Raw genomic sequence first — 14,261 nt, forward strand, 5'->3', positions numbered from 1 at the left:
GGTCTTCCTAGAGACTGAATTTGCCAACCTCCTCAAGTTTTTCTATGGAAGGGGCAAAATGGCATGGGTTTGCTAAATGGACGTTATCCTATATATTTGATGCAATTTCTGTATCTGAACTCATGTAATAATTGGATCTGGTAAGGAAAGGATTTAACTCTTTAGTATTTCTGAGAATAGCAAATGAAAATATAGTGTGAGGATTTAATAGGACTCTGGTGTAAACACTTAACACTAGTAGGGGGAAAAAGAAGAAAGTGATAGAATACATAAATGTATTGAGAGTACAAAACTTGAGACTGACAACATTCACATAGCAGGAAGGAGGGAGAAATCCCCTCTTGTAGAGGAAAAACAAACTTCACAGAAGATTATTATACAATAGTTTTCTTACATGGAGTTAGAATTTCAAAAAGCAGTTCTTGAATTCTGGCCTGTTGTGATGTTTGTTTGGATTTTTTTAGAACAGAACTCAGGCTAGTGAAGGAAATAAGTAAAAGTTTTCTAGTTGATCATTCGGTGCTGTATTGTAATTATAATTTGCATTCAAACTGATAGAAATGACCTTAAAAATTGAAAAATGACCTTCGTGGGATAGCTTCTGATTTTACTGCTATATGAAATGCTTTCATCTCAATCTGTTTTTATTTTTATGAGGCTACTCCATGGACATGTGTGCTCAAGTTTGTTTGTAAATACTAGGTTCTGGTATGCATCAAATTCCCATACCATTATACTTCAGAGTAATTGCTCATTCTGAAACTGGACAAGAGACCCTACCTCATTCCTTTTACATGTGCAAAATACAGAAAATTACGAGGAAGCTTGTTACTTTAATTTAAAGAACTGATATTGCTGTCTGCTTTCTACAAGTATCTGATATTGTGCTGCCTGAGAATACCAGTGATAAAGACACAAGTCTGCTTGCTGTAAACATTCATGCTCTTGGAATTGGTTTGAGATAGTTCTGACTACTTTGAAGTTCACTGTGACAACTGGTTAAAATGTCAAGGAAAAGCAGACAGCACAAAGAAACTTGAAAATGGTCTTTGACTTTGGCGTCTCCCTTGTTGTTAAACCTCAACTGAACACAGACATTAATATAAGCATTTGAAGTTCAAGACCTCATTAATATGATTATCATTTCCTAATACACCGAACTTGATCTATAACATTAAAGAACTGTAAACTTACTAGAGAAAACTTGGCTAGAAATATTCCCTGAGTTTTGTTCCATGCTATATTGTGTAATAAGTTGTATGTAGTGCATTCCTACCTTATTTTATTAGGATGTATTTCTTCCTCATATGGACATTTGCTTGTAAATTTTTATTCTTGAAAGACTGAAGCTTTTGGGGACTTTCCAGGAGGCTTTACACCTTGGAACTAAAGCAGGATGCAACAAGTTAAACATCCTGAAACTTTAGTTAAGACATCAAAGAAGAGCCTCCTGGAACTGAGGAAGGAACTTGGTGGAAAATTTGCAAATACTCCCAACTGATGTTAATGCTTCCAACATGAGAGCCAAAAAAAACCCAACATTGTTCTTGTTGTGCTATAGTTAGATATAAGCTGGGAGCTCTTGGAACTCCAGTACATAACACCAGTGTTCTACCAATGTAAACTACATTTCATTGGACTATCTTTTAAATTGCTGAGATAAGAATGTATTATAAGTAACTTCTGCCTATGATTAGATTTAGGGAATTGTGTAACAGCTTCTAGTCCATCCCTGTAATAAGTAGAATGTTTCCTGATTGTACCAATATAGAATTAGGAAGCAAATCGCACATGTCAGGATGCCAGTAGGCACTAGACAGAGTATTGCATGACTCATACAAGTCTGTGAGGAATATTAGGATAACCTCAGAGCAGGAAGTTACTGGCATGAAAAGATGAAGAGAGAACTAGTTACAACCAGGCAAATAAGCAAACTGTGGTGTTGAAGGATTCAGTTAACTTTTCATCAATGAGAGACAAAGTTTTGTTTACTATTTTCTTTGTGGAATACCTATCCTTTTAGGAAAAAGAAGAAAAAAAAAAAGCATAAACCAAACCTTTAAACTGCTTTTTTTTTTTGATGCTACAGTGTCTTAGGTGGATTATTAAAGGAATTGCAGAAATATTTCCTTGTATGTTATTCCAGGATTTTTTCCTTCTGCACTAACTGTGCTATCAGTATCACTGTAAATACAACTCTGTGTCAGTGCTCCTGGGATTCCCACAAGTTACTGATAAGAAATTCATTGCCCTTTTGCTGTTTAGAACCATCTTGAGCCTTATGAATAACTTGGATTTTTTTTTCGTTCTCTATGAATTCTTAGTGTTACTTGAAGTTTTAAGCAGAATTCCATTCCAAAATGTTCCTGAATGGGAGAGTTCTGTGTGCCCTTCTATTTGGACTTAAGTTGTTGTGAGCCTTCATAGGGCAGTCCTTGAACATACGTGGTTAACAAAAAATGCAGAAAATGCTTACATTTCAATATCTACAAAGTAGATATGTTTAAGTGTTTGACAGAGTATGAATCTGGATTTTATTTTGACAGAAGTCTCCTGCGACACATTAAAAGTTATACAAAGTATGTCATGCCTGACTACAGTATTCTGAGCAGTAGACAAAGCAGTTTTGAAATACAAATCAATAACTGTGACAGTTCGGTAATTCAACACCAATTTAAGAAACTGTTCAGTGTATTAACAGACTACCATTGTATGCCTATGCCTTGGAGGTTGTAGTCTCAGTGTGATAGTAAAACTAATTTTTTATTTAAAGTAAATGATATTTTTTAAAGTGTTTTAGTTCATTATATGTGTGGATGGCATTGAAGTTCTTTTGTTAGAGTGGGAAGGAAGTGGTAGGTAAGGTTCACTTGACTCATTGCAGGGTGACTCAAACTGGTGTCTTTACCAGAAAGTGAATGCAGTTTCTTATTTTGCGAAGTATTTTGGGAAGAGCAAAGTGAAACATTTATTTAGAGTTCTTGGGAGATGAAGAGAATAAGGCTACAGATTTTCTGATGCTTAGCCCTGTCACAGGGCTCCTAACGTGGGACCTTGTCATCATGTCCTGGAAGAAATGTTAGGCCTTCCCCCTTCGAGAATGGAGTCAGGAGAAAGACAAGGAAAGCAGATGGTACCATATCCTTTCACTGATAGGAGCAAGGGGTGAGTAGGAAGTAACCGTAACGATACATTTGAGGCTGGGGTTCTGTCTTTGTAGATTTCTCTGCAACTCTTTCCAGCAGTATCTGAGAATCTGCAAGAAATCTAAGACAGCAGTGATACCTCTTCAAGAGTTGTGGTAGGGATGACATATGGTACAGTAAGACAAAACTGTCCAAGTTGCTTTCATTTTCACTCTACTTCAGAAACCTTTTCAACTTAAAAACATCACTGTTAACTTACAGTCCTACAAAGTATATTGGCATTGTCAGCTACTTTAAACTTTCCAACACATCTCATATGAAATCCTCCATGACTAGATAAATTCTGTTATTTTCTCTAATATGTTGACAATGTATGAGTCATAGGAACTTTTAATAAATAATGTAACAAAGTAAATGGTAAGTTAGTAGAGATCAGGTATTTATCTAGCTGTTACTGGCAGTCGGGAAATCTGGTAGTTGTTTTAGAAGCAGACCAGCAGATGGTGCTCAAAAATTAATTGCAGCATAACTGAGTTGTGATAGCATTTTCAATTTATTTTCTGTTCTTTTTTTTGTTCTTTATAGAACTTATTAATTAAATGGGACTGTGAATAAGGATGGACAAACAGAGCATCCACCACTTCCCAAAATAGCTTTCTGAATTCTTACTGTTTTTATTTCTAGCAATAATTATTGGATTTAATTAATCTTAGTTCATGTGATACCAGTTTTGTCTTAAAACTCCACAATTTTCATCAGACTAAGATGATTTGCTTTGTAGATTGTGAAGTAATTGTAGTGATATTTGAAGAGGTGATGGAAGCTGCAGACAATCTTTGAATTTCAGGAAAATAACAAAAAAAACTCTGCTGGGATTGAAATTAAGCTGCAGAAATATCAGTAATTTTAAGAGCCTTAGAAGCTTGTACACAATGCATCAACCATAAGACATTCTTCAAAACAGAAAATTCAGTGTTAATTTCATATTCACAAACAAAGCAAATTTAACATGCTCTGCCATCCTGTTAACTCCCAGTCTAAGGCTGTGACAACCTGTTGACATGCTGTATTCTAGATGCTGTGAATGATATGCCCAGGTACTTTGAAAGCTGTCAGCTTTACAGTCAGTCCCTGTTTTCTTGGATATTTCTCTCACAGGCACCTTGATAAATATTCACTTCAGTTTATGCAACAGAGTGTGAAAATGAACCTAGTTTGGGTGTTTTGGTAAACACCAACCAAGCAGTATAGTCAGTTCCATAATTAAATGTATTGGCATGTTAATGAAGCTGTTTCATAAATGTTTAATGCTGGCAGTAACCGCCTTTAGGTAGCTGTACTGGAAAGAAGAGAAATTTCACTTGGAATCAAAAATGTGACAAATGGTAAACTGGTGCTGGCATTTTGTGAAGGATGAATTAACCTGGCCTTGTTAGGATAGGGGTATGTGCAGTGCTTAGATAGTATATCAATGGGGACAAATGCAGATTTCTGAGCACAACAGAAGCAATCTTTGGAAACAAGAAATAACAATTTAGAAACAGGAAATGCTTGCAAAATAGAACACTAACACAGAATGCAAATATAACGAGAATCAGTCTTTGTTTCCTGCTGCTAAGCCTATTGTATGTAGTTGCTCTGAAAGTAGTGCCTCCTGTTTATTTCTGTAGAAACGACAACAGATATAAAGAGTACAACAATACTGTTTGATAGAGCAAATTCTCAGCTATGAAGCACTATTTTTCAACATAGTCACCACTGTTAGCTATATGTTTTTGTCAGCAATGTACAAGAGCCTGTATGCTTGTACATAATTCTACACCAGCAGAGGTGGCCTACTCTTTTGGAGCTGCTCTGATGGCGTTGTTGCTAGGAATATGCTTCTCACATAGTCTGTCTTTTGTTGGCCCAAACAGATGGAAGTCAGGGGGCAAATCTGGGCTATACAGTGGGTATGGTAGGATAGTCCAGCAAAGATTGGCATTGTGCTTCATGGTCTTCAAACTGTTAAGGGCCCTAGTGTTATTGTGTTGCAGAAGAAAAGTTGTACTCTTCTCTGGCCTGACTCTGGAAGTTTTAGCATTCAGCTTAGTCAGCATTGTGATGTGATGGTCCAGGTTTCATGAAATCCAACGGGATCATCCCTTTCCTATCCCAAAAGCTGCATATCACTTTACCCACTAAGGGCCATGTCTTGAGCTTTTTCTTCAGTGAGGAATTCACATATTGCCACTCTCTGGACTGTTGTTTTGGCTCCAGCTCATAGTGGTGGCACTGCATCTCATCACCTGTAATGATATGATCCAGGAAACTTGTCACCTTCAGCCTCATTGGTTCAGCAGGTCCTGACAAACTTGCATGCAGTGTTCTTTCTGTTCCAGTGTTGCCACCATTATATATCAGCACTGAAGCTGATGTTCAGCTTCATATGCAGTTCCCTGATCATAATCTGCTGATTCATGTGGATGGTTTGATCAAGATGCTCTTCATTTTGTGGTGTGACAGCTGTGCATGGCTGTCCAGAACATGGCTTATCTTTCACCTTGCTGTCATCACTGCTGAAAAGTACAACCCATTGTCTCACTGTGCTCACATCCACTGTTTGGTTCTGTAAACAGTTGGTAGGCATTAATAAATGTCAGTAGATGCCATTTTTTTTTCACACGAAGGAATTCATTGATGCACCTTTGCTTCATCCACACTTTCATGTCAGATGCCATTTTGTCATACTGCATCTGTGCTGTCATCTGTCATACAGCAACAAAAGGTAATGGAGTATTGGTGGGAAGGTTCAACCTCTACTGCCATACTACCATCTATTTCTGGTGCTGTATGCCAACATAACTGTAGTGGAAATAAGTCACAGCTTGAAACGTGATTGAGCACCTGGTGGGAAGGTAGGGCCAATCCAGGGGAGCTCAGGTGTATGCAGTGCCCCTGAATGACCAGAAGGGGTGGAACCAGCATCCACCCCTTCCCAGACCTCATTTAAGGGTTGGCAGTGGAGGTGAGGGTATCTTGCTGGAGCTCCCTGCATACCTGAGGCCTTCCAAGGGTAAGCAGATTTTTTCCTTTGCTTCTGCATCTACAGTTGCTGCATTTGGGCATATATCTACTTGCTGTGGCCTTGGACTTTGCAACTCTGCTGTTGTTGCTGTATTTTCTGTTGTTACAGTATTGCAATAATGAAATAGGAGGTATTACTTCTAGTTTTTCAACATGAGCGAGGGGGAAAATACTAAAGATTTATTTACTCTCTAAGTTGCATGTAGAAGGAACAGCATTAATATAGGACTTTTTGAAAGCATTTTCTGCTCATTGCAGCTCTTGTAATTTCTCTGTAACCCTTAGAATGTGGTACATCTGCAGCATCCGTGAGAAGAGTCTCCATAGTTTTTGTGTTCTACATCACTGGGGTTGCTGATTTCCCAGATGAAAAGACATAAAGTACAGAAATGTACATTAGGATTCAGCGCAAAACTGTGATTTTAAGGGACTATAAATATGGCATAAGAGCTTTGATAGACTGAGAATGTTAGGCAGGTCGAAAGCCATATGGAGACTGACTGATTTCCATTTGTGCTGTATGCACGAACAGAAAAAGAAAGGTATTTTTGAAACTGCCAGTGTCACAATAATCTGGTTTGGAAGCTATGTATGCTGTGACATCTCTTTGAACTCAGAACTGATCAAAGTTGTGTTCCTCAGTTCTTATTTTGCTGGCAGCTTTGGCTCCTAGATATAGAACACGTCTCTTTGCTTTCTCAAATATAGAAATGAAGCCATTTGTTCATGTTTTTAGTGAACAGGCAAGTGTTGTAATGGTATTTTGATTCTGCAGCCTGCATATAGTCCCTGAACTTCTATGGCAGAGTTAAGGGAAAATGGAAACAAGCTGTATCTCTGTGCGGCCAGAGGTTGTGAATGCAATAGTAGCTACATTCTGTACTGCGTATGAAGTTAGAACTGTGGCTCATGTGCAGCCTGAATTCAAGGCCATTTGTTCATCCACCCCAGTGCAGGGTGTTCTGGGTATATTTCTTTGGAAATAGTAAGGATGTTGGTGACTATTAATATTAAGCAAGGCTATAGTTTTTTCTTTGTCATGTTGCCATGATTGCTTTTACTGACTTTCAGTGCTTCTGTTGTTTCGTTACTCCTGTTGCATGTGATATTTACCACATTTCATTTAGTGTCTGTCAGTCCTCTTATTCCAGAAAAGACTGTTTAAAAGCCTTGTTTCATGCTCTGAATGCAGAAGTGTTCAATTAGCTTTATTTGCATTCAGCTTTGGCTGTGGGATGAGATCATTCTTCCCCGAAACTGAGTACATATCTTTATGTTTTTGTTGATCTCATCCCCAGTACACTTGGCCAGATGGAAAACCAGAACGGATATGCTGCAAAGAAGCTCGTGGGGCCGAATGTCACAGAGTTCAGGCAGGCTGTAGTTGCTGACTGCTGTTTTTCTGTGAGCAGTAAGAGATCGTTCTGTCAGACTCTGAAACTTCTGACCACGTAGGCTGGACAGTCAGCAGTAGGCTCAGAGCAGGCCTCCATAAGCCTGCCTATTAGAATGGGGGAAGGTCTGTGATAGTTTTTGAACTGTCTGTCAACAATATCAGCAGATTCCAGTGCATCACAATTTTCAGATAACGTCACTGTGATCTTATAAGGACCAAAATAGACTTAATTATTTAGTACCTACTTAGTGAATAGACAAACTCAAATCCTGGAATTATAGAGGTTTCTTGTTCTACCTGTAGAGGGCATTCATACTATTCAGTACATCGTTCCTCTCCCGATGACAGTGAATTCAAGGCATTATTTATGGTTATTTCAGTTACAGGTGAATGAATGAGCATTATGATGATTCTTAGTTTACTGAGCACACCTGCCTTCTGTAAAGACTATGAAAACCTACAGGTGGGTATATAATAATGTCTGAAAAACGTGCTTGTGAGAAGAGTTGTAAGAGATGGTTAGATATTTTTCTGATCAAATAGCCATTTTGTGTACTGAACTATTTTTTCGTTTTAATTTGATTTGTTATTATTCCTAAGCCTTTCCATTTTAGTATTTTTACAATATCATAGCTTGTGCGCAGTGCCAAGCTTTTAAACTCCTTTTCAATAAATAAAGCTGTTCCACTGAGCTTGCATTGAGCGTGCAGAGAGCAACAGAAATTTTAAATAGGAAAATTTTGGAAAAGACTTCATGAATCAAGCTAGAGCAAAGGAATATGTTTATTTTATCAGAATTGTGAAGCTTTAGAGGAAGGAGATCATTATATCAAGGTGATAAATCAAAATATTCTTCAAAGCATTTGTTTCAGTTTTAAATTAATTATTAAAGTGAATGTTGTTTTCTTGAAAGGAAAGCATGCGTCTTTGGGAGGCTCAGGAAGGATCTCCCCATCCTGGAAGTGGAGAAGGCGAGGAATGTAGACTAGCTGGAAGAACAGGTCTGATAAATGGTAATCTAGGCCCATTGTATCACACAATGGCAACGGCTGAACAAACAGTGGCAGTGCAGTTTTAGTCTGCAGAGACAAACTGAATCCCAGAACACTTGAGATCCTCTCGGCAAGATAGTTGTTGATCTTTAGATGCCTGGAGTGGAGATCACTGTTAGAAAATTAGGAGTCAAGAATAGTTGAAATCAGAACCTTAAGAAACAGAGAAAAGAGAATTTTTTGCTGCTTTTTGATCGTAATCAATCCACCCTTGGGCATTCACTCTCATAACAAGCCAGAAGATAGTATTCTGAGGAAGTCACCATTCATTAAGTCAAAGTAACTGTGATGTATATCACTGAGAATCCAGAACACTAGGGTGAGGATAAGGTGCTTGTCAGGGAGGTCATCCATGGCAGCAGCCGCACCTGTATTGCAGCACATGCTATCACTAGGACTGCAAGTGGGGTTATAGATCTCTGAATAATTATTCTCCTGAAGGCTCAGTTTCCTTTCATGTAATAATCCAGCACGTATTCATGAAACTGAGAGTGACTGAATGCTAACTTCTAAGTGCCTGACAGCTCTTCCCCTTGGATGCATGTATTTCTGTAGTCTCTTTATACTGTCACAGGCTGCTTGACACACAGCTTTCTCCTGTGAACTCTCATCAGCTCTCTGGCAAGGCTTATTGATTATTCCTTAGTAGAATTATGCATAATAAATATTTGAGAGCAGTCACTGCAGATGGTGTGCTAAGACTTGCTGCTCTCCATCATATTTTATATACAAGGGCCTTTCTGCTTATTCACACTTTGGTAAGAGAGTTTGAGCCTTAACAATTTGAACAGTGAATGGAGTTACAATGACTGCCAGGTGTAGGGAATTCAGGGAAGTTTTTCTTGCTGGTTAACAGGCATCATTCTGTGGCATACCCCTTCTTTACAGTGGGCTCTACCACATTCCTGTAATTAGACTTAAAATGTTGCATACATGTATCTAAGCATGGGAATGCAAAAAATACACATAGGACTGAGAGATCAGATGTTGCTACAGAGATCGTTGCAATAGTTACTGACTTTTGTATGCCTCTGGGTAGAGATAGGGAGGATTGGAGGTGTTGGAACTTGTTTGTTTTAGATTTGGCAGGGGATTCTAACCATCATATTATTCCACTTTTCTGTTTCATGTACTGCAGATTAAACATGAGTATTGTTCATGCAGGGTCTGCTATTGAGGTAGATCCTGAAGCAGACAAGAATGAAATTTCTAACAAGTGGGAAAAGGCATTATGACCCCTTCCTTTACTCCCAGTCATTAAAATAATAAACAGATTATAATTCTAATAGATTCCATATTTTGTATTATGTTTACTATGTTACATTGTGGCTGGACTTAACAGATGTTGCGCTGACTCTTAAAAATGAATGAGATCACTGTTTGGTGGTGGGTTTTTTTGTTTGTTTGTTTCATGGAGCAAGGTAAAACCATCTCTGGAATGTGTATTTTGTCTTGATGAGACTTCTCGCATAAAAAATGATAAGCTATATGCAAAATCTAAAACATATACTACAATCAGCTCCTAAAGTTTTCCTGTAATTTCCAGCATGCCTTTTATTTGTACCTTGCTTTTACCAACCACTGATTTTTCTCCTAAAAATCATTTATGTTAACCTGTAACTGAAGTAGGCTGTTTGCAAATGAAATGCTGCAGTTCTAATCAGATTGCTGTCTCCTATGGCATTTTGCATTGCACGATACTCTCTGATATCTGGTGCAATCTAGAGAGAACTCTGGAATGGCAGGTTTGCTGGATAAACACAGTAAACTGTTGTACAGAAGGATTTAATAAATACTACTTCACCTTCTTCTTCTATAAATTATGTAAAGTTTTGCTGGAGTAATAGCACAAGTTTTTGTTATTCCTTGACTCTTATAATGCATCACATTCACTTCTATTGTTTGCTTTGTACTCCACAGAGCATATTGGTTAGTCTCATTTGAAATTCATAAGCATCATATAAGCTGATACGTTATTCAGGTTAACTATCGGTGGTATAAATCTTTAAACTACTGTTTGCTTTTTGAACCCCAAATATAATTTTCATAATGAAGGACTGAAATATGTTATTGAAAAACACGGACAAAAATAACTTTATATTCTGTAATTCCAACCCATTAAAGTAGTTTAGGTGATTAGAAATTTAGTTTCTGCTATTTCAGTTCGAAAGATCTAATTCAGATTCATGACCTTTCAGGTTTACATCAGAATGATAGCTGCCTGGTGGAGCTGCATCACTCTGATTCTGTTCTCTTCACACAGAAAGACAGTAACAAACCTATTTCCTGATTCAGTCTTAGAGAATTAATCAGTCTTGGGCATCTGCACCTTGAGGAGTATTAGTATTTACTTTGAGCTCTCTGACTCTTGACTAAGAATGAAATAGTTGCAAAATTCATACTGAACTTTAGGTATTCTGAATATTTTTTTATCAGTGATGTGTGAATTGAAAAAAAAGATGGCTTGAGAAAGTTAAAAAATATATATTTGCTGGAAATTATGACACACAGCTGTACATCTACCTTAACAGTCAAACAGATCTGGACAGAATTGAGTGACTTGGGGTTTAAATCCTCACAATGCAAAGTTAATCTTTAGACCAGTGTGACCAGTGCAAGACCGTTATTTTTTCTGTCACAAAACTTCCAATACACTCAGACACAACTAGCCATCTAGTCTAGCCTTGCTGGACACTTTTACCTCTTGATTCTCTTTTTCTCATCTCAGTCTTTGGGTATTATACTGGAAAATATAATGTTCCTTTTTAATGCTGATAATCACAATCTACTTCTTAAAACAATTTCCTTTGCAGGAATCTATCTCCCGAGCTGTCATGCAGGTTCATCTCCCTCTACTTTTTCATTCACTTTAAACGTTTCCAAAATTTTCTGACCTTCAGCCAAGGATTTTCTGAAGTGCATCTTGAATTTCTTAAAACAGGCTCTGCTGCAGGGTTCTGTCTGCAAAGTCAGGAGAAGAAATAGCTCACTTGAAAAATGGTTGTGGGACTTAAACCAAATTGACACCATGTTGACCAGAGTCTACAGCTTCTCAAATGTAGTTTCACAAGTAGCAAAATCAAAAATGTACAAAAATTTAGGGTGACTCTGTTTTCCCCCTTGCTTTCTCCTGCTCCTGCATCTGGGCAGCTCAACAATGGTTCTGTCTTTTGTCTTTAACTGTTTGGCCTAAGTAGACTCTCATGATTTTAATTAGCATATACATGTTTGTCTTTGTGAATCTTAGCCTGGAATGAAGCCAGAGACCTTGGATCTGACTATAATGGGCTGACTTGTATGGTTCAGCCTGGTGAACAAGCATTTACTGGGTTGCTAGAAGAAATAAAACATCTCCTGTCCCTCCACCGTTTCTTTCACACACGCTGGCCTTAGGGCTGTTAATGAAGCCATTCTGCATGACCACTTTCCATAGTCACTTTCCATAGTGTTTCTAAAGTCAGCATTCAAGACATTCAGCAAAGCTATAATTTACCTTCTAACACCTCCAAACTGCTTTTGCCAGCTCACTGGATGCCTAATGAATGAGAGGTGTGGTGCACTACAATAAAAAAAATAAGACTGATGGCAAAATCCTGAAGTAATAATTACAGTAGGTTCAAAGAAACCACAGGCATCTATAATACACCTTCAATTTTATTAAAAATTAGACATTTCTCTTTTAAAGTCAGACATTCAACCATCTAAATGAACCTCAGAACTTAGGAATGATCTTTCTAGGTAAGACCAAAAGTCTTATCTGGCCTGGTATCCTGTCTCTAACAATGGCCAAAAATGGACATTGAGAAAGAACTATAACTGAAGGAAAGCACATGTAACTTCCGCCAATGTTCAACCATGCTGCAATCTGTAGTTCAGGAACTTCCTGAGCCAGAGATGATGCTTTGTGTTTGTCAACTCTTGATGGATTTGCCTTCCATCAGCTTGGCCTTCTCCAGGAAGAAATAGTGAAGATAAAAACATCACTCTTCATTTTGTATCCTTTATTCCTGGGAATAGCTTTGGCCCCGTTCCATAAGGACAGAAATAGCTATAATGCTATTATAGCAGCTATGTGGCCTGAGGCTCCAGTATGTAACAACAATGGAAATTTCACATCTCCTGACAGAAACCTGTGGCACTGGAGCTACATGGAGTGGGACTGACATGTTCGAAATTCTTTTGCTCTATACGTCTGTTTTGTTTTTTTCTTTTGTTTGTTTATTCTAAAGGAAAAGATTAAAGTAATTCTATCTTTAATGAGCTAGCTTTTTAAAAGCTGAATCTTCAGAACTTTTCATTGTGCAGTTGTACTGCTGTGCAGAAAACATTGTGTAGTCTTCTAAATCCAGTCAACCTGACTCAAGTCAGGTTGAGCTAAGGGCATTTCTATTGGTTCTGTGTACAACATTTCAAGCTCTAGCTGAGCTTTTTCCCTCTTTAAAAATTTACTTTATTTTTAATGAAAATATCTGGATAATTTCATGCAGTGTTTGTCTCTGATCAGTACACAGTACTTAACTAGGGTGAATTAATAGATGTTAATGTACAGTAAAAAGCAATATAAACCACTACAGGTAAACACTGTAATTAGAATGTGAGAATTCTCTGCCTTATTGGATTTGTTTTTATGCCACAGTGCACAGTTGTATACACAAGTTACACTTCTATGCAATTTACACAAAGGTTAAGATAGCTCTTTTGGTCTATATCACCGTGGGCTTATTCTTATACATGAGACTCTTTGCTCTGCAGTTACTATCTTTATGGTATTTACTTGCTACAAATACTGGCACGTACATGCCAGAAAAGATACCTGTGCTATACTTCAGCTACTTTGTCCCGTATCTCAACTCTGTGCTGTATCTCAAATCACTAAACACTCTACATCATTTGAAACTTCCTTGTGTTACTTGAGTACGAATTTATTCCACCTCACTAGTTCTTATTTAACGCATGCTCAGAAATACAGTTCAACAAGCAAAATAACTTAGTAATCATGACATGTAATGTGGTAGAATATTCACTGTGATGATCCAAAAGCAAAAATAGTAGCAGAGTGAAACTGTAATGGTAGCAGTGGGAATGCATCGTAGTATTTCCTGTTAATCTTAAATATGCCTCAACAGGGCAGTGCATCTCTAAGAAAGTAAATGGTTGTAATGTACACTTATAGGAGCAAAATGTATTTTGGAGTGTACTGAAGAAAGAAGAAAATTTCTTGGATCTGATCCTGCATTTACTATTATAACTCACTGTAAAAAGCCAGAATGACTTACCTGACAGTACACGGGGTGCTTTTTTGTAGTCTTAGTGTTAGACAAGTTCATCTGTCAGGCCAGTGTACACAGACAATTGCATTGCTCACAATTTAGAATAAAGTGATCTGTTTCCTTCTGAGGGTGAAATCTGTCTTTGCGTAGATGACTAGCATAGATATTGCAAATATAAATTACTGAAATATAATATTAAAAACAAAGACTAAATTATACTACCTGCGTAATTTTGTCGTTAGCAGAGTTACACTTCAGTTACCGTAACTGAACTCCAGTGGAGAGCATAGCCCTTTTACAAACCCAGCTATGGGGTAATTTTAATATTACC

This window comes from Gallus gallus, chromosome 7 (assembly GCF_016699485.2).
Source record: "Gallus gallus isolate bGalGal1 chromosome 7, bGalGal1.mat.broiler.GRCg7b, whole genome shotgun sequence".
NCBI classification, from domain to species: domain Eukaryota; kingdom Metazoa; phylum Chordata; class Aves; order Galliformes; family Phasianidae; genus Gallus; species Gallus gallus.